Here is a 27921-nt window from a genome sequence, read left to right as displayed (position 1 = left end):
AGGCCATATGGTTGGCTGTGAAAATGCTCACTGCACTTGCATTGGCAAAAATTTTGTTTCCCCTTAATCGGATCTAGAGTCATAAATACCTGTATGTAGCTCAGCTCTTAAAAATAGCTAAGTAGCATCCCACAAACAGTACATACTTCCTGTTGAACCAGACGGAGAAATCTGCAGTGCATCAGGCCAACATGGAGAGAGGGACGGCAGACCCTGGAACCCAGCCACTTATGCCAGAGGACCTGGCAAACAAATGAGCATAAAATGTAGTCTAGACCTGGTCAAGCCTTTAGCTCCTCCAGGAAACCAAGCTCCAAGTGAGGAATTTGGGCTTTTATTTTCCCTAGTGGGAAAATACTTAGAGATCATTCATATGATACCGGATGATTATGTGTAAAAATAATGTTTTTATTTTCCTTCTTCGAACTCCTAACATTGCTTTTCTCTTTGGAACACCACCCCCACCCACCAACTTTGTTGTTCTAAGTGCACTCATTCAACAAGCATTGAGAATCCCTTGCATGTCTATACCATATAAGGCCCTCTTTCATAATCTGTGAGTTCATAATGATCTATATCTTCTTGACCATTTCTTCCCTCTGGCCTTCCAAGATATAGCCTTCTGTTCACTTGACTATATCTTACTCATCTCATTTTCTTTTCTCTGGCTTGGTGATTTGTCCCTTTTTCCCTCTCTGGTCCAAAGGAGCTTGACCTAATGTGGCAACTATTTCCTTTACATAATGATGGGTTGGGAAGAAAGAGGTGGGTTAACTTTCCTAATAGTCAGCAATTGGAAGGAGTTACCTCCATCAATGTCAACTGGCTCTTCCCTCAATCTTGATATTTTTTTAAGTATATGGCAACAGAAAAGGTCTGTGCCTTTACTAACTTTTTTTTTTCAAGTAAATAAGTTAAGAGTATTCTTAATGGATTCTTCAGATTTTTCTTTATTTGTCTTACAAATTTGATGGGGAACACCTGCTTTTCTTGGTCATCTGTTAGAGAAAATTCTGATTCTTTTGCCTCTGACTTTGTGGCTCATTAGAAGGAGGAAAAGGAGATAATGCCGTTTATTTGCACACTTATAGCATATTCCAAGACATAATGAATGATATGGATTTTTTTAACGAGTAAAATACATTTTTCATTCACTTATTGAGTCGCAGAAGCTGAGCAACTCAGATGATGTCAGATATAGAAAAGTATTTCCAAATTAATCAAGGGTCCATATTTTGGCCAAAATCTAGCAGTGGAGTCATTTGAGGACAGGTGTTGGCAAACCTTTTCTGTAGAGGGCCAGATAGTAAATATTTTCTTTGGTTGGCCATACAGCATCTGTTGCAACTACTCAGCTGTCATGAAAGCAGACATAGATGATGCATAAACACATAGGGGTGGCAGTGTTCTAATAAAACTTTATTTGCCAAACAGGTGGCTGGCAGGTTTTGGCTCAAAGCCGCCTATTTTAGGACAATATGTTTAAGCCAATAAAATAAAAGCATAGGCATATTTCTCAAAGGAAATAAAATAGAAAAGCTGTATAGTAGAGAAACGTGTAATGAACACTAAAAATGCAGATTCAGAGCCCCCATCTCAGACCCACAGTTTTTGAATCATTGGAAAATAAGACCTGGAAATCTGTGTATTAATCAGCATCTTAAAAGATTGTTTTGTGCAAACTTGAGAATTGGTACCCCTCTAGAGCGATATGTTAGCTCACCCATGAGGTAGCAAACCTAGGAGGTAAGAGGTTGTCTCGGGTGGGCACTTTCATCCTGTGTTGTGTTTTCTTTTAATTTCGTAAGATGGATTGGCTAAGAGAATGGAGTTTTGAATCAACTCAACATGGCTTTGCATTCAGTAAATGCCACTTTCTAGATGGGAGACCTTTGACATGCTATTTAATTTCAGTTTCTTTGTTGGTCAGGTTGAGATCATGCCTATAATGGATGGCCACTGCGAGGAATAAATTAAGTAATGAGGGTAAAGTGCTTAGCATCCTTCCTAGATATTCGTCAGCAGTTACTTTGAAGTAGATGTTTTGATGCAGTCATTATCCACTTTTGATCCTGTGGTTAGTGGAAGCCTGTTCTGTTCAAGATCCCAGGGAAAATCTTCATATGTGATGCCGAGGGAACACTCAGCCGTTCCAGCCTCTGGCCCAGAAAGTCCCTGGGTGCAATCAGAGCTGGCCTCTCCTCTCTCCTCTGGGCTTCACTAGCAAGTCGCTTGACTCCAGCTCAGGTGAAAGCAAGGCAGGTTTCCTGATTGCTCCCCCAGTTAGGGAAAGAAAACAAAGATAAATAAGCAGGCTCATGGGTCCCGGCTCTGGAGAATGGTCTGTTCACCCACTGCAGAACTAAAACCCTTTCCTTTGAAGAGAGTATGAACAGAAGGTCCAGATCTTAGAGGAATAATAATAATGGCCCCTTATTAGGTGACAGATGCATTTCACACCTTGCTTTAATCCTTGCAACACCCTTATGTGGTAAGTACCATGTATGCTCCATCATTGGTGAGGGACTTGAAGGTTGGGGAACCTCTGGATTTCTAGTCTATGCAGTTGGTAACATCAGAACTGAGACTTGTACACAAACCTTCTGTCTCAGACCTGCCCTTGTGCCATAGTTTTTAGCACTTGCTCTCTGGTTGTAATCACCCCTGGAAGTTTAAAAACAATAACAACTTGCTCCCCCGCGCTCCTCCCATCAGTCCCCTAGAGATTTCTGACTCAGTTGGTCTGGAATGGGAGTCAGGCATCTGCATTTTTAAAAAGCACCGCTCCCTGCTCTACAGCCCAAGAGCTTCCTATAGTGTGTCAGGGTCGAGGGCTACTGCTTTTCACACTAGCTTGTCATTTAAAACTGCGTGTTTTCTTCTTGTAAGTGACCCCCTTTCCTCATATGTGTCAACATTATTAACTACAATATCTATAAACATCTCAAATGCTAAATTGAGAACAAGCCAAATACTAGGATATTTTAAAACCTTGTCTTGACGTCAAGCATGGAAGATCAAATACACTAGCTTTGCGGTTGCTAGTAAGCGTTCCCAGTGTTTGTCTAGCTCCAAAAAAATCATTGTATTTGTTTTTTTGGCATCCAAAACCAGTCAGTTCCACAAACCACGTTTGCTTCTGATCAAAGGCAATTCTAGGTCACTGGCTGAGTGGGACTGGTCCAGCTAGCTGTGCCTAAACTGATGGTGTCATCCATTCTGATGAAGAAGGTAGACATAAAATTAAGCCGTGTTAGGTGAGTTAATATGACCAAATTTAATTCGGGACCTGGCCCTGGTGAACTTCTTTTGCTGTTCTTCTGTTTTGCTATTAGCCTGCAGACTTGAGAGGGTGTGGGATATATAAAGCGATGTGAGGAATTGAGGAGAGTGAACAGACTGGGACTGAATCTGTGAAAGGCTGATGGCAGTGGGTGAGACTGCCTGCAGGAGACGTTCTGGGGGGTTGAAGCTGTCGAGGAAGTGGGACGGGACATGGGGCAAGATGACCTGGGGCACATTAGTCAATCTGTTCAAGTTTTTCTTTTAAAAAAGCCACTAATCTGGACAAAGTTAATAACTACTTCTCAAAGTTTGGGGTCTTAGTTTTGAACATCGTGAAGCAAAACCCACTGGGAATTTAATAAGGAATGGTTATTCATGTTTGTGCTTATCAGGCTTTTAACCGTATGAGCTGTGTATGTGTCAAGTACTTACTATCTTAGCAATTGGGTTAAAAAGAATTAATTTAGTTCCATGACCATGACATCACTGATGCTGTGTATGCTGTTGTCAAGAAGGGAATAAAAGGTTTGCGTGGTTAAAAGAAAAAAAAAAAGAAAGAAAGAAAAAAAAAAACTGAGCTGATGATACGTAGAGCAAATGCCTTTAGTCTGTAACATCTTCTTGGATTGATTTCTTTCAGAATTTGGGTGAATAATATTCTATTTAAAAAGAAGATGACTATATTTTTTCAGAGGGAGTTCATAATTTTGTCATTACTAGTTTCTTTTCCAGGTTTGTGAGGAAAGCATTTTTGTTGTATTTTGATAGACATTTTAACCTATAATTTATTTACCATTAAGCGTAACAGAAAATGGAACTAATATGAATTGTAGCTTCATATATTATTCAAGACTACCAAGAACATTAATGATACTCCCTGCACCCCACATTAATGGATGGGGTTATTTATTTTTATTTATTTGTTTGTTTGTGTGTGTGTGTTTATTTTAGAGAGACAGCGAGTGCACAAGTTGGGGGGGTTGCAGAAGGAGAGGGAGAGAGAGAATCTTCAGCAGGCTGCTTACTCATTGTGGAATCCCACTTGGGGCTCTATCTCACAACCCTGAGATCATGACCTGAGCTGAAATCAAGAGTCGGATGCTTAATGGACTGTCACCCAGGCATCCCAGGATTCTTTATTTCATATGAGCATATATGTGAGTGGAATAGCATACTATACTTCCTCATTAAGGATGGAATTTGGACTATCAAGGTGGTTTGGGATCCCCTAAAGAGTTTGAATTTTATTCTATTTAAAGCAGTTATACCACCAATTTATTCTGAGCAGATCTGAAGGGATAACAGTGCTTCATGGGTATAGGTTACTTTTATATAGAGCCCTGGAGCTCTAGTGTCTCAACCTGGACATGACTGACACCTTGGGCTGCTGAGTTTTTGTGGTGAGGATGGGGACTGCCCTGTGCATTATAAGATAGTTGGCAGAGCCCCTGGTCTCTCCCTATCAGATGCCAGTAGTATCCCTTCCCAGTTGTGTCAACCCAAAATGTCTCCATTCGTTGCTAAATTTCTCCCACGAAGCCAAATTGCTCTCACTGGGAGCTGCTATATAAATGGAGCTAAATCTTCATCTTTGCAGAAAATATTCTTATCTGTTTTTTCGTGATTGTTTGACTTGGGTTTAGGTAGTTCTTCTCTTGAATAAGTTCTTACTCAGATGTGAGAGTTCAAGGAATGTTGACTAATTTTACATGCTTGTCAAAAACTACAGTAAAAGGGAGATTTGATTCAAGGTTAGAATCAAGAGTTAGAGAGGAAGTATTATGCTTTACAGGGATAAATATTCATGGAGTGGGGCCAATGTGTGTCAATAAGAGGCAACAGTTCTGGGAGTGGATCCTAGTCTGTGCTGTAGGTGGTCCTAAGACTTCAACCACCTCAGTGTGTACTTACGCATTTCCATTGTGATTGAGCAGAGAAATTAACATTGTGGGTTGAGCAGAATTCACTAGGATGCACCTGCCAGAAAGGCATGGATTACATCTGTCTTGTGTCCATAATGAAGAAGAGCTTGCTTGAATGAATATTTGTTTAAAAAATGAATGGACATAAAAATAAATTACAGGGGATAAAAATAGGTCAGGAGACCTGGGGAAAGTTCCTGTTCGGCTACCAATTTATCGAACAAGTCACTTCATCTTCCTGAATACCCTGATCTGAGAAATGGGCGGTTGTGTTAGGTGATCTCAGAGGTCTCTTCCACCTGTGAGATCTCATGGCTTCTGGCAGGGTCACAGGCATTGTTGTAAAATTCTTGGCTATTAAATTTTTTTGTTAATTAGAGCTATGGGTACTTATGGGTAGGGCATGCTGGCCTCACTAATCAGGGTCTGTTGCACTGAAGGTAATCAGAGAACTTAGGTCTGTAGTTCCACAAAGGAATACATGCTACAGGTGGAGATGGAATGCAGAGCAGGAAAGGCCACTAGAGCACATGATCTTTTCATTATTCACATTAGATAGTTCCTTCTCAAAAAAAAGATGAAATATTGAATGTTTAGTACAAAGAGACTGTTAAACCAGATTGTGTGGCATCAGGAGGGAATAATCACATACCAATAAAGAAAGTATCTTCCTCATGTGCAATTTAAACATGAGAGTTATTTCTTTGCAGGTATTTTGGAAATAAGAAATACATTTTCAGTGTGTTTTTAAAGATATATCTTGTGGGATAAATAGGTCAGTTCTAAAAGGCATTATTTGGCTAACACATGAGCTATTTGTTAACAATTTTAGAGAATCATACCATAACAAGAATGTCAGGAGGAATAATTAATATTGGAAATTCATCTCCAAGTCTGAAAGCTGGAGAAATTACTTCCACAGGAAGCCTAATTACCACCCACAGAAACTAGTCAGTAAAAGTGACCACAGTTTTACACCACTGAAACTTGGAAAGGTAGAATGTAAGCAAATTGAAAAAAAAAAAAAAGAAGAAGCTGCCCATAATCCCACAGCAAATCCGGATGTGAAACCAACATGATTCAAATTGCCTACCCATACTGATTTAGCCTAGGTTATGTAGATAATGCTAACTGTAATATGGCTGAAGCAGATTTATTTGGCAATGCTAAGGATTTTCTGAGGAAGCTTAGAAAAGGCAGAGTCTCTTGAAAGTTATCACAAAGTTTACATTAAGGAGAGTTTCACTGATGACAGAATCAGAAGATGTGGTTATTCACGCTGGCTGCTAAGAGTGCCTGAATAGGCATTATGGCCAGGATTGGCTCTTTGTGTTGTAGTGCGTGCCAGCCAAGTGGCAGTCTCAGAGGAGTAGAGAACCAAGTCATGTGCATTGAGGAGCTGGTGAGCAGGAAAGTTACTGGGGTAGCAGATAAATGGGTACAGAGTTTTGATGGATGATGTTGGTGATGGGAGAGCAAAAGAGGTGAAGGCTTAGCAAGTATTGGGGAACTTAGTACCAGGGTAGATGCTGAGAATAAAGGGGCATCTAGTCATGGGGCATGGCTCTGGAGTGACCTATTAACTGAGGGCAGGTTGGAATCTCTGTCAAAAACAAAGCAAAGCACAGAGATTGAGAAACTTCTAGATTCCGGACACTGGAGGATGAAGAAGGACGAAGAAAGATCCTAGAATGAGATATAGGCAAAGACCCCTTTACCAAGCTGTAAATATGTCACTGTAGGGGTGGCAGGGGTTCTTAAGAGACCAGGTTGTGTGGAATTGGGTCTGGTAAACAGAACAGCTGTAACAGAAATAGTCACACAGGTGCGAATGTTATTTCATTCAAAATTTATGTGTTCACACACACAAAAATGCTGTTTCTACTGTAAATACCATGATAGGCTATGAGAATATAAGGTTAAATTAGGAACCCCTATTCTTGAGAAGTATGCTCAACCTAGAATGAGAGACAGAGGCATAAATGTCAGATAGGCATGCTATGTAACTCTGAGAAGGGGCTACTTAGCTTAAGAGACGAGGGCTTCCTTTAAGAAATGGGACCAAATCTGGGAAGAGGGTGAATAATAGTGAATAAGTAGGAAAAATGCTGTCATTAAAAATGACATGATAAAAGAAGGCAAAACTTTGTAGATCAGTGTGTGTGTATGTGTCTGTGTATCTGTGTGTCTGTGTGTGTTGAGGGAAGGGAAGAACTGAAATTTGTTTGGTCTTTGGAACTTAAATTTAAGGCAGAAAGTAGCAGCAACATGAGTGAAATATAGGTAGAGGAATACCTAGAAAGCCATTGGGAAGTCATGTTAACGAGTATGGATTCATGAGTAATAGGGTAGGCTTATGATCAAGGTCATAATGTGGCCTCCAAGGAGCATGGAAGACAATTATGAGATTGAGAAGATCAAGTTCAAAGAGGTCATTTAGGTGGTAGTCATCCAACTCAAACTTGAGCTAAAAGAATGGAAGAGGAGATGAAAATTAGTCAAATATTTAGGAGGTGGAATAACCAAGACTGTGAGTCACTGAATGTGGGTGTTGAGGGACAAGGCTGACTCGACAATGTCTCTCTGATTTCCGGCTCAGAGAATGTTGGTTCAATTGCTAAAATAGAAATATAGGAGAAGGAGGGTAGAAAAGATAATAGCTGAGATTCTCATAAAATAGCCTAACTATGCATCAGACACTTTAGTATAAGAGTATAAAACCCAACCGAAAGTTCAAGTATGGAATGAGATTTATGTGTTAACAGGAGAGAAGTGGTAGTTATTTGGGCATATGTGTGGGTTTTTTTTTTAAACCTAATGACTTAAGGACTTTATTTATGTGGAACCCTAATTATCCCACGTTCCACTGAGATCTTCAAAGATTAGGTAGTGGTGATTTGGAAGGAAATACACTTCTCAATATTGATGGTGGCCAAGAGTAAGCTATACAATTACTGGGCACAGATATTATAATGGGAATCTGTACTGAAGAACAGAGTAGTTGGCTAGATGGACTGGTAAGATTATCGTATTTTCCACATAAAATTTTATGAAATATTGTTTTCTGATTCATTGGCCATAAATAATCAAACAAAGGTTGCACAATTAAGCCACATGTTATAAAAATCTAATAAATGCCTATATTCACAAAAGCAAGATTGTATTTACAGGCAATTACCATAACTTCAAGATTGTTTCCTACTTGGAGATTTGCTGTTCTACGCTCTGTGATTAGTATAGCCTTTGGCACTTGGTTAGGCACAATAAATAAGTGTCTAATAGGTGCATGGACAATATTTTTTTAAAGATTTATTTATTTATTCATTCAGAGAGAGCGAAGAGAGAGGCAGAGACACAGGCAGAGGGAGAAGCAGGCTCCATGCAGGAAGCCCGATGTGGGACTCGATCCTGGGTCTCCAGAATCACACCCCAGGCTGCAGGAGGTGCTGAAGCGCTGCTCCACCGGGGCTGCCCATGCATGGACAATATTGACATCATGGCATTTTACTTAGACTCAAATAATTGCCTTTTTTTTCTGAAGAGGTGATAAGGAGTATAAATAAGGAATAGTAAATGTGAATTATCTCACTAACAGAAGTCATTCCATGTACACTTGGAGAACACAGCTGCAAACATATTTTGGAAATAGTTTTCAAGTATGAGTTCTAAACTCTTGTTATAGCTATAGAATGTTTCTAGTCTAATAATAGGCAGTGTTAAATTTTTAGCTAAATGTATGTATTTTTACAATGCGGTTTTAATGGAATTTTAAAAGTAAAAAATAAATAGTGCTAAGAGATTAAAAATAGTATATTATACCCTGTTTTAGGGTACAGTGATGTCTTCACTCTACTATGACTGAAATATAAGCTCACTAAAGACAAGGATCTTTGATTTATTTCATATGCTTAGTATCTTATGCACCTAGTATATTGAGTGCCAGATACATTTTTGTTGAATTTGGTTAATAATTTTGGTCCTATTAAAATAAGTGATATCTACATACTACATGGCATACTACATACTACATACTACATGGTCTCAGGGCAAAGTTATAACACCCATATTAATTCAGGACTTGCAAAACTGGTCATAAACAAGGTCATAATAACAGTAGCTAAGGGGATCCCTGGGTGGCTCAGCGGTTTAGCGCCTGCCTTCGGCCCAGGGTGTCATCCTGCAGTCCCAGGATCGAGTTCCACATCGGGCTCCAGTATGGAGCCTGCTTCTCCCTCTGCCTATGTCTCTGCCTTTCTCTCTCTCTCTCTCTCTCTCTCTCTCTCTCTATCATGAATAAATAGATAAAATATTTTTTAAAAAAACAGTAGCTAAAACATCTCTGACTTCTGGTTACTAGTTGGGAATAAAGTAGGAAAAGCATAGCTCTCTACCCTAAAACAACAACAAAAAGTGCTAGACAAACTGATTTCATGATTTTTCCCAAACTCATAAGAGAACTGAGGTTACCCAGCAATGAACTAGCCCCACATCTAAGGAGAGATAGGCACTTGCAGAGAGAAAAGAGATCCATACATTTGTTTACCTGGGGCAAACACAGGTAACTTCAGCTAGAATTCTTCATGCATTGAGGCCAGTGTGGGCTGGAGAGAGCGTGGAGATGCTGGAGCCTGCCAATATAGGAACAGTTTACACCCACTGGCAGGCTCTTCTCTATGGATTTCAGTAGATGCTTGCAGTAAAGATTGGTTGAACAGTGCTCCTTTCCCCCAAATTAATGTCCTTTCCAGAACCTCAGAATGTGACCCTATTTGGAAATAATGTTGTCACAGATGTAATTAGTTAATATGAGACCATGCTGAAGTAAGTTGGACCCTTAATTCAATACGATTGTTTATAAGACAAGGCAAAGGGACAGGGACAGAGGATCCTGAGAAAGAACCCCTAACAGTGCAGGTCTTGAGGAAGGAGAGAAGAGTCACTGTGGGAAGAGCACAAGAGCCTGACTGTGTGGGAGGCATGGTGGGCCAGGAGTGCTCTAGACCTTAGGTCTCAACTTCATTGCAGCTGTGGGAAGGGAACAAAAGGAAATCCTCTAAGCCTGAGAGAAGCATGGAAATATACATTGGCAAGAAAAACTGATGGTGAAACAGGCACACAGAAAGGCCAGATCTCCAAGACCTATGGACATGCACTATGGTATATGCCTAAACCCAAGGCTTGTCCAAAACAATAAGAATTCTACTCCCACCCCATGCAAGTTAATAAGCACTGAATAACAAGTACAGTACAGTGAAATATTGCAAGGTGAGGGACAAAAACAAGGAGAAAGACCCTTTCTGGGGCATGGTGCAAAGAGAGAGCTGAGAGTTGAAAAGAAATGGAGGAGAGAAAAAAAACCCTCTGGCCAACTACCCTAAACACAAGGTACTATTAGCAAAAGCTGACTTGTGGTGCACTGAAGCAACAATGTAGCAACAACAAACCCCAAACCCAGCTCAGCTCTTGCCCTAGACTGACTCAAATCCCACCCTAAAGACTCAACAGAAGGAAACAGCAGCTCCTTTCCAAACATAAAAATCTACTTACCTCAGTCTTTGGTGTCCTACAGAAAATGGGTGGCTTTCAAGAAAAAATTACAAGGCAAACTAAAAAAACAAACCAAACAAATGAAGTCCACATAGCATGCTGCCAAGACACAACACAGTGAACAGAACCAGAGTCAGATATGACACAGATGTTGAAACTAATCAATGCAATTTAATACAACTATGAAAAGTAATGAAAGGAGGAAAAATGTAGGTTTGGGTAGATGATTTCCACAGAGAGGTGGAAACTGTAAAAAGAATCAAATGGAAATACTAGAAGGATAAAATAGTAACAAAGCTAAAGAAGGGCTCAGATAGTGTATTATTTTCCTAGAACTATCATAACAAAATATCACAACCTGACTTAAAACATCAGAAATTTAGTGTCTCCCAGTTTTGGAGGCTAGATGTTAAAGTTAAGGTGTCAGAAGAGTTGGTTCCTTCTTGGGTATTCACAGGGAGCCTGTGTTCTATGTCTGTCTCCTAGTTTCTGGTGGTTGCTGGCAATCTTTGGTATTTTTTGGCTTGTGGAACCATAATTCCAATCTCTTCCTCTGTTGTCACATAGTATTCTTCCTGTGTGTCTTAACTAATTACATCTGTGACAACACTATTCCCAAATAAGGTCACATTCTTAGGTTCTTAAAAAGGACGTGAATATGGGGGAAGGGGCACTATTCGACCAGAGAGGTTTGCCAGTAGACTCTACAAAGTCAAGGAAAGAATTAGTGAATGTGCAGATTGGTCTGTCAAATCTTCCCAAGTTGAAACACAAAGAGAACAGATAGATAAAATTAGAAAAATAAATAAAGCAGAATGGAATATGGAAGAACCATGTAACAATATTAAATGATGAAATACACAAATAATTAAAATCCCAGAAGGAGAAGGCAGAGACATGGGGATAAGAAAAAGATGAAGAAGAGTCACCTAGGTGGCACAGTTGGTTAAGTGTCTGCTTCTTGGTTTCAGCTCAGGTCATGATTTCCCTGTTGCGAGATTGAGCCCCTTGTCGGGCTCCATGCTCAGCATTGAGTCTGCTTGAGATTCTCTCTCCCTCTCCCTCTGCCCCTCCCACTCATGCTTTATCTCAAATAAATAAACAAATCTTTTATAAAAAAGAAAAAAAAAAGAGACAGAGAAATAGGTAAAAAAGTAATGGCTTCTTCTTTCAGAATTTTCCAGAATATATGACAGGCAGCAAAATGTGGCTCCATGAATGTCAGAGAACAAGCAGATTAAATTTACACACACACACACACACACACACGCACACACACACACTGTATACTCCTAGCCATGTCATATTTGCACTAAGGGAAAATCTTGAAGACATTCAGAGAAAAATGAGACCTTACAAAGAAACATAAGAAAGTAGATTTCTCATCAGAAAGCATAAAAGGTAGAAGATAATGTAGTGACATCTTATAGTCCTGAGAGGCAAAAACAAAGAAACCTATCAATCCAGAATTCTTTACCCAGAAAAAATATCTTTCCCAAATTAAAGTCAACACTATGTTTAATGGTAAAAGCTGACCTATACACCATAAATACTTTTTTCCTCCCCCCCCCTTTTTAAAGAGGTTTTGATTTTTTAAAAGTAAGCTTTATGCCCAACATGGGGCTGGAACTCACAACTCTGAGACTGAGAGTCATATAATCCACGGACTGAGCCAGCCAGGTGCCCCTCAAAAATAATGGATTTTACCCTATGAAATCAAGACAGACATTTTTAACAAGTTAAATCTGCTAAAAATATACAAACCATTTTCTTTAACAAAGTTCACAACATCAAGGTCACTGGAATTTCAAATGCCCTCAGTATCTCCCTTGTCTTGCGACTACTTTCAAGTATGCACTGGAAATATGAACATCTTCCAAGATGTTTCAAAGCAACTCCTCTGTCATACTGTTCAGAGTCAGCCTGGTGAGTTCCAGTTGCTGCACTTTGATAAGCCCTGTGCTTGATTTAACACTCTGTTGTTGATGTCTTGAATGCTTAGTAATTTTTTAATGGGGGTCTCATTTTATTGTGCACTAGCCCCTGAAAATTAGTTAGCCCATCTTGCTCTTGGCCATCAACAAGCAATCCCCAGTATTAACGTGCATGCAACTCCAGTTGGAATCCTTGGACACCAACATTGATTCACAACAATGAAATTTGGCAAAAGGACACCTTATTTGTGTACTACTCTATTTCTAGGACACAAGGTGATATCACCTCATCTTTTCACTCTCTTAGAAAATCCTCAATGACCCGGCTATTTCCTCAGTCCATTTAGTTCATTACAGCTGCCTTCTCTTTTGGAACCTGGTGCAGTTCCCTGGGGAAACTGAGAGTTCATTGAGGGATATATTTCTGTGTCTCATTTGAAATGACTCCTCCCTTCTGATTTTATTAAAAGCCCTATAGCAAGTGTGTATTAGTCCTAGCTATACATTAGAATCACTTGGGAGCTTTAGAAAATTGGTGGCAGGAACAGAACAACTGAATTAAAATTTATGGAAATGGACTAGTTCTTTAACAAATCCAAGTCATTCTTGTAGCCATGATTGAGAACCATTGTCCCACACCTAGCTTATATATGCCAACACACCCTTCTGGTAGACTGCTGCCTCATCCATTATTTGATTGTGTGTGTGTGTGTGTGTGTGTGTGAAAGAGAGACAGAGACAGAGACAGAAAGAGAAATAGATAATTTGCTAAGATTTACACCCTTTGAGGTATATCCAGTCATTTTGCAAATGCATAAAATTCAGATTGGGTAGCTCCTATGCCCACGGGCACACTCACCATGAGGGAATTTGCACAATGTGTGAGGTTTCCTTTAGAATCACATTCTGTGACCCTCTCACAGTCACTATGAAGTTCCAGCAAAATTAAATGCTAGAAACAATGACAGTCAACCAGCTGCCTTCTATTCTTCATTTTTAAAGTAATTCAGTCAACTTGAGAAAGTCACTTTATATTTACTTTTTTCCCCTTCAGCAAAATAGCAATGAAAGTAAAATTATTGTGGTGCCTGGGTGGCTCAGTTGGTTTCAGCTCAGATCATCTCAGGGTCATGAGATCCAGCCCCATGTCAGATTCCAAACTGTGGGTGGAGCCTGCTTAACCTTCTTTCTCTCTGTCTCCCTATTCCTCTGCCCCTCCCCTGCTTGTGCTCTTTCTCGAAAAAATTAGTTAAATTTTAAAAAGGTAAAATTATTGTCTTGATTTCCATGTATGGATATATGGATATGGAAAAAATATATATGGAAATGGAAATGGATATGGAAATATATATTGTATATGTATATATATATATATATATATATATATATCAGTGGATAGATATCCTACATAGCTACATATATTCATCTATATCTACACCTATATCTATATATACTTGTATATTTAGATCTCTATAAAACCATTTTAGTATTCATTATAGTATCAATATAAACATTTATAAGCCAAAGTAGCAGAAATATTATAATAAAAGTTACAAAAGAAATATCCTGGTAAAATGTTGACCTGAGTTCAAATAACATACTTGATAATATACTGACTAATATATATTAGAAAAGAAAAATCTATGTAAAGCAACATAATTCATTGGCAATCAATATGTTAGCAAATGAGTATTAGAATCATATTTCTTGAGCTTAGCAATTACATCAGAAATATATTTATTGAGAATCAGCTGGATTTCCTGGCCATAAGAAAGCAAAGAAAGAAAGACTCTGCAGGTCCTCCCTCTGCTAGAGAGAAAAATGAAACAAAGAAACATAAGAAAGTAGATTTCTCATCAGAAACCATAAAAAGGTAGAAGATAATGAAGTTGCATCTTTATAGTCTTGAGTTAAGGTTTTACCAAGTTAAGGTTATACTCTACGTATAGGAATAGGAATGCCAGTAAGCATGTGTCTTCATTCTAAGGACATGGAAATCAGAAGTTAACTTGGTTTGGTTTAATTTAGAGAGAGTCATTGTTTTTCAGCTCGCTTACCTTTACTTTTCTTGTGCAAAATATAGAAAAATGAAATGGACTTTGAAATTGTATCACCTGAATTTATAACCCAAATCCACTATGTACTATTTCAGAGCAACTACTTAAACTTTCTGGTCTTTAGTTTCTCCTTGAGGGTGATAGCTTGAAGGACTGTTAAAAGTGTTGAATTATATTAAATACAGTGCATAAGAAACCTAGCACAATACTGGGTCACACTCACTTCTTAATATGCATTAATCCTATTACTTATGCCTTAGTCCTTAAGCAGTGTCCTTAGTTTATTATTCAAAGGTGTTCATGTGTGGACAAAGAGAATATGAATTTCAAATTGCAAGCATTTATCCTAGAATCTTGGAGAGAGTTTCAATAGCAAAAGTCAAGCCCAACCCCTGAAAATGGAGAATTATGGTGGAATTGAGAAAGCACTAATGAGAAATGTGTGGCAGCATAATGAAGACTGGGAATGAATTTGAATTGGTACCTCTTAAAATAAGTATTTACTGTAAGGATAATATTATGGTAAGTTTAAATAAAACTACATTTATAGGTCCTTATCATTTTCAAATGTATTCATAACAATTACCTCATTGAATCCTCCCAATACTCTTAAGATAAAAATTAGTATTCTCAGTTTACGGATGGAAAAGCTGATTGTTAAGGATGTTAATTCAGGTGCCCAAATCACACATTCTATAGATTGTCAAGAACAAACACAACAGATATTAAAATGAATATTTGATTATTGGATGTCCTTTTAATGAAATGTTAGATATTTAGTATGGGAATCTGAGCCTCTTATTGAGAGCCATTTTATAATTCTCTAAGTTGTAGAAGACAGAGGAGAACACCAATGCTTCTTATCTGCTGAGATGCAAATGAGTTTTGTCTGGTGGATTTGCGATTGATTTCCAAACTGTGAAAAGATGACTCGGGTTTCACTATTTTTTTTTTAAGATAGATTTATTTATTTATTTATTTATTTATTTATTTATTTATTTATTTATTTTAGAGAGAAAGAGAGAGAAGAACACTAGGAAGGGGAGGAATGGAGGGAGAGGGACAAGCAGACTCCATGCTGAGTGTTGATCCCCACATGGGGCTTGATCCCACAGCCCTGAGATCATGACCTGAGCTGAAAATAAGTGTCTGAGGCTAAACTGACTGATTCACCCAGGTGCCCCTCAAATATTACATTTTATTCCTGATGGATATTGACCCATTTTGCATCATACTAGCAAATTTATTTCAGCATTCCTGATTGCCTTTGTATCTGTGTTGTGATTTTTCTTTTGAACTGATTTTAACATCTTATAGGTTTCCTTATTAATTAATTAGTTAAATAAGGCAAAAATTTAAATATGCTTATTGTGGATTCATATGAAAGGCATAATTTTACCCTTTGAACATTGTTTTTTAATAGACTTGAATTCAGGTCTTCAGCTTCCAATGTTTCAAGGACTATTAATTATGGGAATTCAAAGGAGTTAAATCTTTCTTCTTGTCAATCATCAAATCCACAAAAAAACAGCCAAAACACATTGATCAGATATATTGCACTAAAAGAAAATGATGCTTTGCTTGCAAAACTTATTCAACCGCATACACAGGGGCTCAGTGGTTGAGCATCTTCCTTTGGCTCAGGACATGATCTCCTGGGGTCCTGGGATGGAGCCCCACATCAGGTTCCCTTCAGGGAGCCTGCTTCTCCCTCTGCGTATGTCTCTGTCTCTGTCTCTCTCTCTGTCTCTCATGAATAAATAAAATCTTTAAAAAACACACACACACACAATACAGTTTGGAAAGAGAAAAAATGATCTTTATTTGTAAATGACATGATTGCACAAGTAGACAATCCATAAGAATCTGCAGATAAAGAATTTGCATTAATAAGCCATTTAGGAAGATCTGTGGATACAATAAATAGAAAATAGAATGAAAATAACGTTTATAATTTAATCAATCATATAGAATGCTGAGGAATAAATCTAATGATAGATGTACAAAATATCTACACAGAAAACTGTAAAGCACCAGTGAGAGAAATAAAGAAGATTTAAATAAATACACATGTATTTAGAAGATCCAATAGTTTACAGATTACAATTCATCCCAAACTGATCAGTAGATCAAATTGAATCCCTGGAGGTGCTTTCTGGAAACCAGCACACTGATTCCAGAACTTTGTTGGAAATATAAAGGGCTAAAATTAGCCAAGAAGGCCTCAAAGAACAACCACGCCGGGAGATGCAGAATCCCAGATATTAAGATTCATTATAATGCCATAGTATTGATGAAAGTATGGTATTGACATAAAGTAGAGAAATAGAACAGAAGAGTAAGCATAAAAAAAAAAGAATACACATGTATGGTTATTTAATTATAACAAAAGTGAGATCAATGGACAACAAAAAGGATAAGTCTTTTCAATAGTGGAGCTAAGTCAACTAGGTATCTCTAAGATGCTAAACACATCTTTCCTCTGTCTGCTATCAACTCCTGAAAAGATCACTCTAAAACCTTTTATTAAGGACACTAGGTTTATTAGATTTATGTCAGAGCAAGGTGTTTGAGACTTTGGGACTTGGACCCAAGTGGTTAACATTAGATCTTTCAAGGTTGGGAACAGGTTGAGATTAGAACAATCCATGCCATAATAGTTTAGGATGGTGGACAGAGAAAGTCTTAAAATGAGCCTAGAAAAGTAAATTGATGTTTGATAAATGAACTGCTTGCTCAGGTAAGAAATCTATTATCCTGACAGGAAAGATATTTTCCTAGATAAGTAAAATATTTGCCTTGAGGAATTGTTTTGTAGGAATTTCTTGGAACAAATAGTTAAGTCACATCCCAGGTGGTCTCAGTGTTCTCCTGCTCATTAATTATGTGGATGCAGTCATCGTTATACCCTCTACCTCACTCCACACACAAAAATCAATCTAAATGGCAAATTAAATAAAGCTTCCAGAAGAAGGCACAGGAAAATATTTTCCTATCTTTAAGTAGGCAAACATTTCTTAAATCAGATACAAAAAGCTAATTAGCCATAAAAATGCTAAAAAGTGGATAATTGAGCTACTTTAAATGAAGAACTACTAACTCATTCAAAATAAACCAGTAAGACAGTGAAAAGGCAGAAAAGCAATAGAAAAAATAGGTAAAGTATTTGAATAGGAACTTGACAAAGATGATATCCAAATGGTTATTAAAGATGAGATAATCATAGCTTGTATCTCAGCAATTCCAATTCTCTAGGTAGAGACCCAGAAGTTGTATATACACAAATTCACCAAAAAAGTACAATGATATCTAGTAATAAAAGAGCCTATAAATAAAATTGTGGTATGTCCATACAATGAAGAGTGAATGAGTATGAACAATCCATCATTTCTTTGCAACAATATAGATGACTGTTGCAATCACAATGTTAGAAAAAGGAAGCCAAACATAAAGGAGAATAGTGTGTATCAATTAATATAGTCTGATTATATAAAGTTAAAATATAGTCTAATATAGTCTAACTCTATATAGTTATAGATTATAAGTTATAGCAATGTTTATCTTTGGCAGTAACTTGAAGGGGGGGACATTCAGAGCTTCTGTAATACTAGAAATATTCTATTTTGTAGTCTGAATGCAGATTATGCTTAAAGGGTATGTTCATTTTGCAAAAATGCAATAGAATTTGCATTTTCGACTGAATGTGCAAGAAGGCTATAAGGAAGAGTGTGAGAAAGAGAGGAAAGGAGGGAGGAAAGTCCGAAGGAAGAGTTACTTTCTAGGGATCTACAACTGAGTGGTTATCATGACATGGAAAGCAACGTGGAAAAAGAAGAGCATAAAGTAATCACCTTTCACAAGAACTAAAAACAAGTTAAAGAATGAGAATGCGAATCTAAAGTGAGTATATAGTCTGTTCTTAGAACTCTCCACTGGAATATTTTTCTTGCTGTCAAGCTTAGTCCTTCATACCTCATTAAAGAAGCACTTATGGCTGGATGGGTGCTATTTCTCTTCACTTGGAGACAAATTTAGATTTTAATTGACAGCCCAGTGTCCGTTCTCTTTATTTCCCATGTGCAATTAGAAAGAAAGAGCATATGTTCTGAAGTTGAAGCTCAGGAATGGGATGTTTGGAGTTCCTGAAGTCATTCTTCACTCTATGAAACCTAAATTCATTCCACACCCTCCTGACTACACATGTGCAGTGGAACATTTGCTGCAAGGTGGCTCTAACATGGGTTTCAGCTGACATCCTTTCTGCTAGTTCCAGAAATACAAATTAGCCTCTGTTGGCAGAAGATTAGGGACTGCTCTTTTAAGCAGTCTTTCATTCTGTAGTTTTATTTTCCATTCATCTTGCCAAGAGAGTATCTTTTTCCAGAAGTTTCTCCTCTGCTCTCCCTGCCCTCCTCTTCTTTCATTTTAGCTTTTTTTTTTTTTTTCCCTCTGAGATCCAACTATATCTTCGCTGGAGCTGCTTGCTGTTTCTTATCCTCACATACTCTTTCCCTGCCGATTTCTTTTCATCTCTACCTGTGTGTCTCTGAGGGAAAAATGTTTGGCCAGTGTAGAAGTGTTGATAAATTATGTGCAACCCCTGATGTGCATAAATTACCTGTTTTGTTCAATAAAAAGTCCACTTAGCAATTAGATTTTCTGGAATCTTGTAAGCTTGAGGTGTAGACTAGCAGACCAACTGTTGTTCTTTACCAAATAATGATTGTTTACACACTGACCATAATGAGAGATTTAGTTTCCCTTAAGCCATAGAAGCAACCATCTTCCCATTCCTCTACCTTTTAAATGTAGTCCTTCCAAGGTTACACTACATTGTATGCCTCTTTTTAGGAAGCCTAATTAAATGCAATCACCCATTACCCAATGTCCATGTGTCTGAACGATGCCCTCTTTGCTTTAGTAGAAGAATGGAGGGGAGCAGTTAGACTACTGACTCTCCAGTCCCATTTCCTTCTTCTGATTCTGCCATAGTAGCTCTTGATTTATCTTGTTTACAACTTTCAAACTTTGGAAGTCTCCTTATTATCAAAGGCCTTGCCACTTACGCACAGGAAGCATGACTGCACAGCACTGGGGTCTGTGGTTAACCTGCACTATTTGGATATCTCCAGGGAGGGAGGAAAGGACAGCGGTTTGAGCTCCGTGGAAATCCTGCCTGGTGACCTAGAACCCAGGCATTGGTTGAGACCCTTTGTGGTGTTAGCTCACGCCTCTCTAGCTTAAACTTAAAAAACAAAAACAGAAACATTTTTTTTTTGAGTTTTGCTACTAAGGCATATTGCTATTTGCTCCTTTCTTAATACAATGTCTTAAGTGTAACCCTATGCTTGAGCACCAAATAAGCGTCTTTATGAAGTCATAGGCAAATTCAGTAACATCCCTCCCCAAATCTTACTTTTACTTCCACTCTGTTGAAAGACAGTAAGGTTTCTATGGGAAGTGAAGAATGACTTCAGGAACTCCAAATGAGTAACATTTGACAACTTTTCTCTTTCATATTTTACTTCTAGTACCACTTGAACTTAATTCAATTATAAAGTAAGAGAGGGGTTAGATTTTGGTTTTCCTAGCTAGAATGAAAGATTCCAGATTGATAGTCTTTTATATTTTAAATGCTGGCTAATTATCCATTTTTGTTTTTAAACTGGGCAAGTCAGTGGCCTAGAAATTCAGGGAACCGCTGAGAATTGAAATTTCAACTCTCTATCACTATTTGTCTGTTAAGGATTTTCTACTCATTCTGGGGGGAGAACCCTTCACTGAGATCATGACACCAAGTATGATAATGTCATTTGTGTTCCATGACATGAAAATGACTTGTAAGAAAAAGATGGTTGTAGTCCGTTTTTCAGGGGAGATTTTATTCTTGGATAAAGAGGAAATAGAAGTAGAAAAAGAAGGAGGAGGAGGAAAAGGAGGCACCGGAAGAGGGGAAAGGGAAGAGAAGGAAGAAGATGAAGAGAAAACCTTAATCATACTTACTCTGCTCTAGTGAAAATTAGAATAGTCATCTAGATCTTACCCCTCCCAGAGTGGCTTTGAAAAAACACTGATATAAATAATCCTAAAGCCTTTCTTCCAACAGAAAAAAATATTCAAACCTTAAGTAAAAGAAAATAGGTTGAGAATAATTAGTCCATTTAAATGTATCTGCTCAGAGGTAGGCTCTGGTTAGAGAAAGGAGCCCAAGAAAATAACTACTAGATTCAGAGGGGACCATTTTTCACGCTCAGCTACATGACTTCTCTCTTGACTTTCCAGTTTCTCTAACTTCCACCTTCCAAAGGGACAAAAATGTCCACTTAATGGGAATGTAGGAATATATACATCATTACAATTTTGATTAAGCTTTTACTTCTAATACATTAAAGTTTTCATCAGAGTTATAATGTTAACATTGTCATAATAATATTTTATGTCTAGTGCTCTGACATCACCTAAACACATTTCTACACAGTACATCATTTGAGTCTCAATAATGTCGAGAGGTAGTTAAAGCAGGCACAATTATCTATATTTTACATGTAGAAATGTGAAGTGTCAGATTTTCAGATGTTGTGACTTTTCATCTCCAAGGACACGTATCTCTAAAATGAGGGGCTATGTGTTAGAGTTTTAGCATCTTTCCTGTATACCTTGCTCCAGTATTATTGACTTCAGAAATTTTTAAGTAAAAAATTTTAAATGACTTTTTTCAGATATACACCCCCTCCTCATTTAAAAAATGAAATTCTCTTTAACCAGTTGGTAATCAAGTTCATTTTGTGGCACTAACCAGGAAAAAAGACTGAAAGAAAAAGAATGGCAAAATGTTACCCTCCTTAACCGAATTGATTTAAGACATAACAAGGGAAATGGAAAAAATTGGACTATCCTGACAGATAACTTTGTTTGCCAAACTACAGGCAGATCAGGATTTAAGAAGCTTAGTCTTAAACTCCTGGAAAATAAGAGAATAATTCCAACTGGAAATTTTTAAAAAAAAAATGACTTTCAAAAGTAGGACACTACAGATCAGTGAGATGGTACAAAGACAAAAGTTAATAAAAAGACTGTAATTAATCCAACTCTAGGTACGCTTACCAACATATCTACAACCCATTTATACGTGTTGGTAAATACTGTTATTATCAAGGGTACAGAAACATATATGCCCTCAACGCTTTGAAATGGTCTCTTCCAGCTTATGGCTATTAAAACCCACTGAAATCCATGGGGCTACAGTATAAACACAGATATATAAACATGCATGCATTAAATGTCTTCAACAGTGACCAAAATGTTAAATCGATTTTATGAGAAGTTGGTTTTCCAGCCACTGAGTGGCTGTAAATGTTAAGTGTTTTTACAGGTTGTTGCTTTCCCAGCTGCTGAGCTGCTTAAATGTTATCACATGCACACACACACACACACACACACACACACTCGAACACACACACACGCTTTTCCAGCTGTTAAGCCTCTCTGTACATTTTTTATGAAGTTTTTCCTCATTCTTTTACTTGCTAAATCTATTTATATTTTACTCACAAAAGCAAGTGCAAAATTGTCTTGGCATCATCCAACTTTTATTTTTATTGTATTTTTTTTAACTACAAATAAAAATTCCATCCCTGTTTCAGCGCTTTCCAGAAAGTAGGGGCTCTAGTTATAATGAATCCAAGATGAACATTACGAGTTCATCTCAGAATTTAGATACCACAAAAGCACTCTCCTTGTGGTACGTTCAGTGGAAACACTGTTCTTGCGGTGTTTCCATTGGAAATATTGTACTTGTGGTATTTTTCAATGGAAAAACTATTACTGTGGCATTACTGAGTGCTGCAGGAAATGCTGGCTGGAGTCTTGCAATGAATGGCCAAGGGAAAGACAGAGATGCTGACCAAGAGAGTCAAATTAAGGTAGCAACAGATAGAAGCAAGGTGTTAAAAGGGGATGATGATGATATTTTATTTCAGAACCCCAAATTAAGTCCCTGTGGTATTATATATATGAGGACAAGAGGACAATCTTTTAAAATTAGGGGTAGTTTTATATTTAAAAAAAAACACCCTAAGATAAAATGGGGGTTAGATGAGACTCATACATGATAGTGCAATAAAAATAACAAAAGAGAACAGATAGTGAAATAATGAGCCATTGCAGAGAAGGGGTTGTGTTTTATGGTTCTATCCTCTTATCTGAGCACAAGCTCTAGAAATAAGTGCTCGGGGGGAAAAGACAATAAGCAAGAGGTAGACGTTCAATGAAAAAGACAGAAGGGAGGATTTTCTGAAGGATTTTCCCGATCAGGTTTGGAGCTGGCCACTGGGCTGAAGTGAAGCAGCTTAAAGTCATTACCTAGCTCCCAAGGCTTTTCTGGGTCTGGCGTGGGCTTAGAGCTTTACTTTATTGCCTAGCACTCCCCGGCAGGATTCTCTGCTTCTGTTGGGCAGAATTTTCGTCATTTCTCACTTTAGCCTGGCTTCTTCTCACATTTGGTTTCCTGCCTGATAGTCCTCCTTCCTGGGATACCCTTCACTGATCGAAATTTCTCCCGGGCTTTAAGCCAAGAACAACCAACATCCAGCTCACCAGACGAGTCCTTTCTGCCTCTACCAGCCTTCAGGGATAAACCACTTTTTGAAACATTGACTCAGAGGTATTTCTCTACATTTCAGCCTTTAATGGTGTTTTGATGTTCTGTGCCTTATCAGCAATGTTAAGGGTAAGCACCATGCCTTTTATTTCTTTGTGTCCCATGTTGCCTACCATGGTTTCAGCACCGAGTCGTTGCTTATGAATTAGTGGCTGCAAACATGAATGTGATCTCTGAATCCTCATTGAATGATCATCTTAGCCATGGTAGCACTAGCTGCTATAACAGATATACTCCTGAAATGCAGAGCCTGACATAGTAACAGCTTATTATTCCTTTTACACTTCTATGTGGGTATCTCTGGTGGAGTGGCCCTTCTTTAGGTTGTGAATCAGGGACCCAAGCTCCTTCTACCTTGTGGACCATAAGGTCTTCAATATATGGCTTTCAAGGTTGTCCGGGGAGTGGTCTCTATTCCCAGCAGCTGGAAGGGGGAGAAAGGTGAAGGGCTATGTGTGCAAGGTGTCTATGGAATTGACCTGAAAGGGGCATCCAAGACTCCTACTCATATTTTATTTATTGGACCTTCATCATGTGGTATTATTAGCTGAATTATACCCCCCACTTCAAATTCATATCCTGAAGTCTTTACCCCCTGTATCTCGTGTATATGGAGATACTTTTCTTTAAAGAGGCAATTCAGTTAAAATGAGGTCATTAGGGTGGGTTCTAATCCAGTATTACTGGTATTCTTATAAGGAGAGGAAATTTACACATGGACCCATATAGAGTGAAGACCACGTGATGACACACAGAGAGATAGCCATCTGTAAGCCCAAAGACAGGCCTCAGAAGAAACCAACCCTGCAGACTTCTTGGTCTTGGACTTCTAGCCTCCAGAATTGTGAGAAAAGACAATTCTGTTATTTAAGCCATCTGATATATAAACATGCATGCATTAAATGCAGTACTTAGTTATGGCAACCCTAGTAAATTAATACACATGACCACACCTGTTTGCAGGGCATGTTGGAAAATGTAGTCCTGTGGTTTAAGGAAGAAAAGGTAATCGGTTTTGTTGAACACAGAGCAGTTTCTGCCACAATACTAGAACTTGATGGGATGCTAGGGAGCATCTGGTTCAATTCTCTTTTCTTTTTTAAAAGTCAAGGTAAAGTCCATCAAGTAAACTGAATTGCTCAAGAATCCTCTAGATATTTAATGACTCCTTTCACTAACTACTTCATTGTCATCTATTTAATTAGATCTAAAAATGTGCTGATCACTATTTGCCACCGACATTCCACAACATCTACTAACACCTAATAAATGCCACCCTAGACCAGCAATGTAACTTGCTGGGGTAGTACAAAATAAAAAAATGTTAAATTTTTTTTAAAATACTTATTTATTAGAGAGAGAGAGGGAAGAGACAGAGGCAGAGACAGAAAAAAAAATAGAAAGGAGAGCCTGGGTGGCTTAGTCAGTTAAGCATCCAACTCTTGACTTCAGCTTAGGTGGTGATCTCAGGATTGTGAGATTGAGCCCCGTGTCCAGCTCGATGCTTCCTGGAGCCTGCTTGGGATTTTCTCTCTCCTTCTCACTCTGCCCCTACTACTGCCCGCTTTGACCCCCATCCATGCACTCTCTCAAATTTTTTTTCTTTATTTAAGAAAAAATTTAACAAGGATTTAAGAAAAAAAATACTAAGAATTTAAGGCAGGTGGCTCTACCAAAGCAAGCAGAATCCTTCTAACTGTGACCTTTGTGACTGCTTTAGGTTGACACCCATGAAGCTGGCCCTGGGGCAATCCACAGTGTCAATGATACACTCTACCCAAATACTAAGGGTACTTGTGGCCTGAAGTGTTAGAAAGCAGGGAGAAATCGTTAGAGCTAGGACCTCCCCCCCACACACACACACACTCCATGTTAAATATGGTGATGTGTATCCTAAAACATTGATTTGTAAAAGCAGATCTGCTTTCCGTTGCCAAGCTGTTTCTGTTAGAATCTTAGGGAGGAGGTCATGTTGTTTTTATTTTTTTAGTCTGTAGAGATTCAGATGAAATTTATGAGGGTTGAGGCACAGGTAAGATACATTTTCAAATGCCTGCCATGTGATTCAGTTACCCATCTAAGTTTGGGCACCACAGGTTACAGTTTGAAATCTTATGAATCTGTCAATTTGAATCTACTCAATATCCTCAATTTGTCATCCTCCACTTCCCTGGTTTAAGGCAGGATTTTATTTGTAGAAGATATTTCTTTAGATGAGGTTTGAGAATGTTAGTAAAGGCCAGGCCAGAAAAGAAAGGTCTAATAACCATTCTACAAAATTAATTATTTAGGATCTACTTCAGCTGTCCTTAACCTCCTTCAGAGATTAAAACCTATGATTTTTATCCAGGAATTATCGTCTTGTTGTTCTATCTGCACTTTGCTCCATCAAAACTATTCTCGGGGAAGAATCTAACAAGTATGTTTATATTAAAACATAAAAAGCACATACAAATTAATGTATCAACTCCTTGCAAGATCTTTTCATTTCAAAAGATAAGAAGATTTAGGTCAAAGTAATGAATCTCTAATTGTGGAATTTCAGGCATTGATGGAATTTTAATAGGTCAGTAATAACCAGGGGTATATATCATAGGGTTTTTCATTTGTCCATTCATTGATTCATTTATATTTTCAAGGTGTATTTTGTAAAAGTTATTTCATTGTTAAGTAATCCTTACATTTAAGTAAGAAAATCCTATTTTTAAGGGCAAATATATATGTTAGAAGATTATTAAAAGAAGATATGAAAAGTCTTATAAGTATATGAGAGAGAATGCTAGGAAGACCCAGGGGAAGGAATAATCAATTCTGTCTAAATCCAGCAAAAAAGGAATATCAGATAGGTGTGGTTTGAACTGAATCCTAGGGCAACACGTAGACCTTGGGTAGGACAGGAATGTCTGCCATTTGCTTAGCATATTTGGGGAAATGACTAGTTTAGTGGTTAAGGGTATGGGCTCTAGAGTCAGATTATTGGATTTTGAATCCCAACTTCATCACCAGCCGTATCACTTTGGACAACGTATGTAACATTTCTGCCCCTTATTTCTTCAATTATGAAATGAAGATTGAAAATAAATAGGCCCTGCTACATGGATTTTTATGAGCGGATTAATGGGTCATTGTAGGCAAAGCACATACAATAGTGCTTGTAACATTAGTACTGAACTTCATTATGCCTCTGCTTATTCTTGGTGAGATGAGAACAGTACAAGCCTCTGGGACTGACCTGAGGACCCATCTGAAGATTACATGCAAAACATTCAGCCAGGGAACTTCAACTAGTGTTGTGGACTCCACAAACATCGTTCTTTCGTTGCCTCAAAATACATTAATGCAGATCAACTCTATATAGATTGCCCTTACCTATATATTGATTAATTTAACTTCATACAGATGAAGATTTGAGTGGTAGATTTATAAGGGAGCATAGAGCATGTACTTAGTGGTTTCAAATTTTATAATTAGTTATTTTGTTTTTCCTTTACACGACTAGAATCATACCAAACAATTCAAATTAGGGTGTGTGAATCAGCATGCTATAATTAAAATACATGTAAATATTTCCTCTCTCATTAACATCCTTTGCAGTTTTTAGCTGAATGATATACTGATGCTTAAAAATGTGATTAATTGCTCTGAGTGAACAGGTGCAAAAAATTCTACAGTTCTCTTTACTATGCCTTTCTCCGAATTACTTTAACATTATTACTTATGTTCCACTTCTCCTAAAATACATTTTTAGGTGGCTTAAAGAGATACATAAAAGAAAACAAAAGCAAAAATAAAACACAAAAGAAAGAGTAGATGAAGGGAAAATAAAAATGGCAAAGCAAGAAAAAGAGGTTCCATAAATATGTCAAATTTATACAATAAATTTCCAAGTAAGTTAGTCACTCAGAGTATGACTAGAGGTGGACCACAGAGATTGGTTCTGAGCATCCCAGTAAATAGACCAAAAAGGGAGAAATGATCAGGTTTGACATTCATAGGGCTTATTAGATAAAACCTAGTATGCCCCCCAAAATCACTTTTTAAAAAAAGATTTATTTATTTTTTAGAGAGAGAGTGTGTGCACATGTGAGTGGGGGGAGGGGCAGAGGGCAAGAATCTCCAAGAAGGCTCCCTGCTGAGCACAGAGCCCTGTGCTGGGCTCCATCCAATGACCCTGAGATCATGACCTGACCCAAAATCAAGAGTCAGATGCTCAACCCACTGAGCCAGCCAGGCGCCTCTCAAAAAAACACTTTTAACCAGTCTTTTAACATCTTACCATTCCTTGAACTCCTTTTCTGCATGCATCTTTTGAACTTATTTTTAGCTATCTTTATCCATTAGCAAACCATAAGATCCACTAAGAAGACTTAGCGTATTAATTTTTGTATAACACTGTACCTCAAACATGATAGAACTTTCATAAAATGTTTGCACAATGAGTTATTAATGGTACCTTAAGACATATGTCAAAAGAAAGAAGCTTGTTTGAGTGAAATTCCCACTTTCAAAGTAAACTG

This window comes from Vulpes vulpes, chromosome 2, assembly GCF_048418805.1.
Source record: "Vulpes vulpes isolate BD-2025 chromosome 2, VulVul3, whole genome shotgun sequence".
NCBI lineage: Eukaryota > Metazoa > Chordata > Mammalia > Carnivora > Canidae > Vulpes > Vulpes vulpes.
This window is presented reverse-complemented; position numbering follows the sequence as displayed.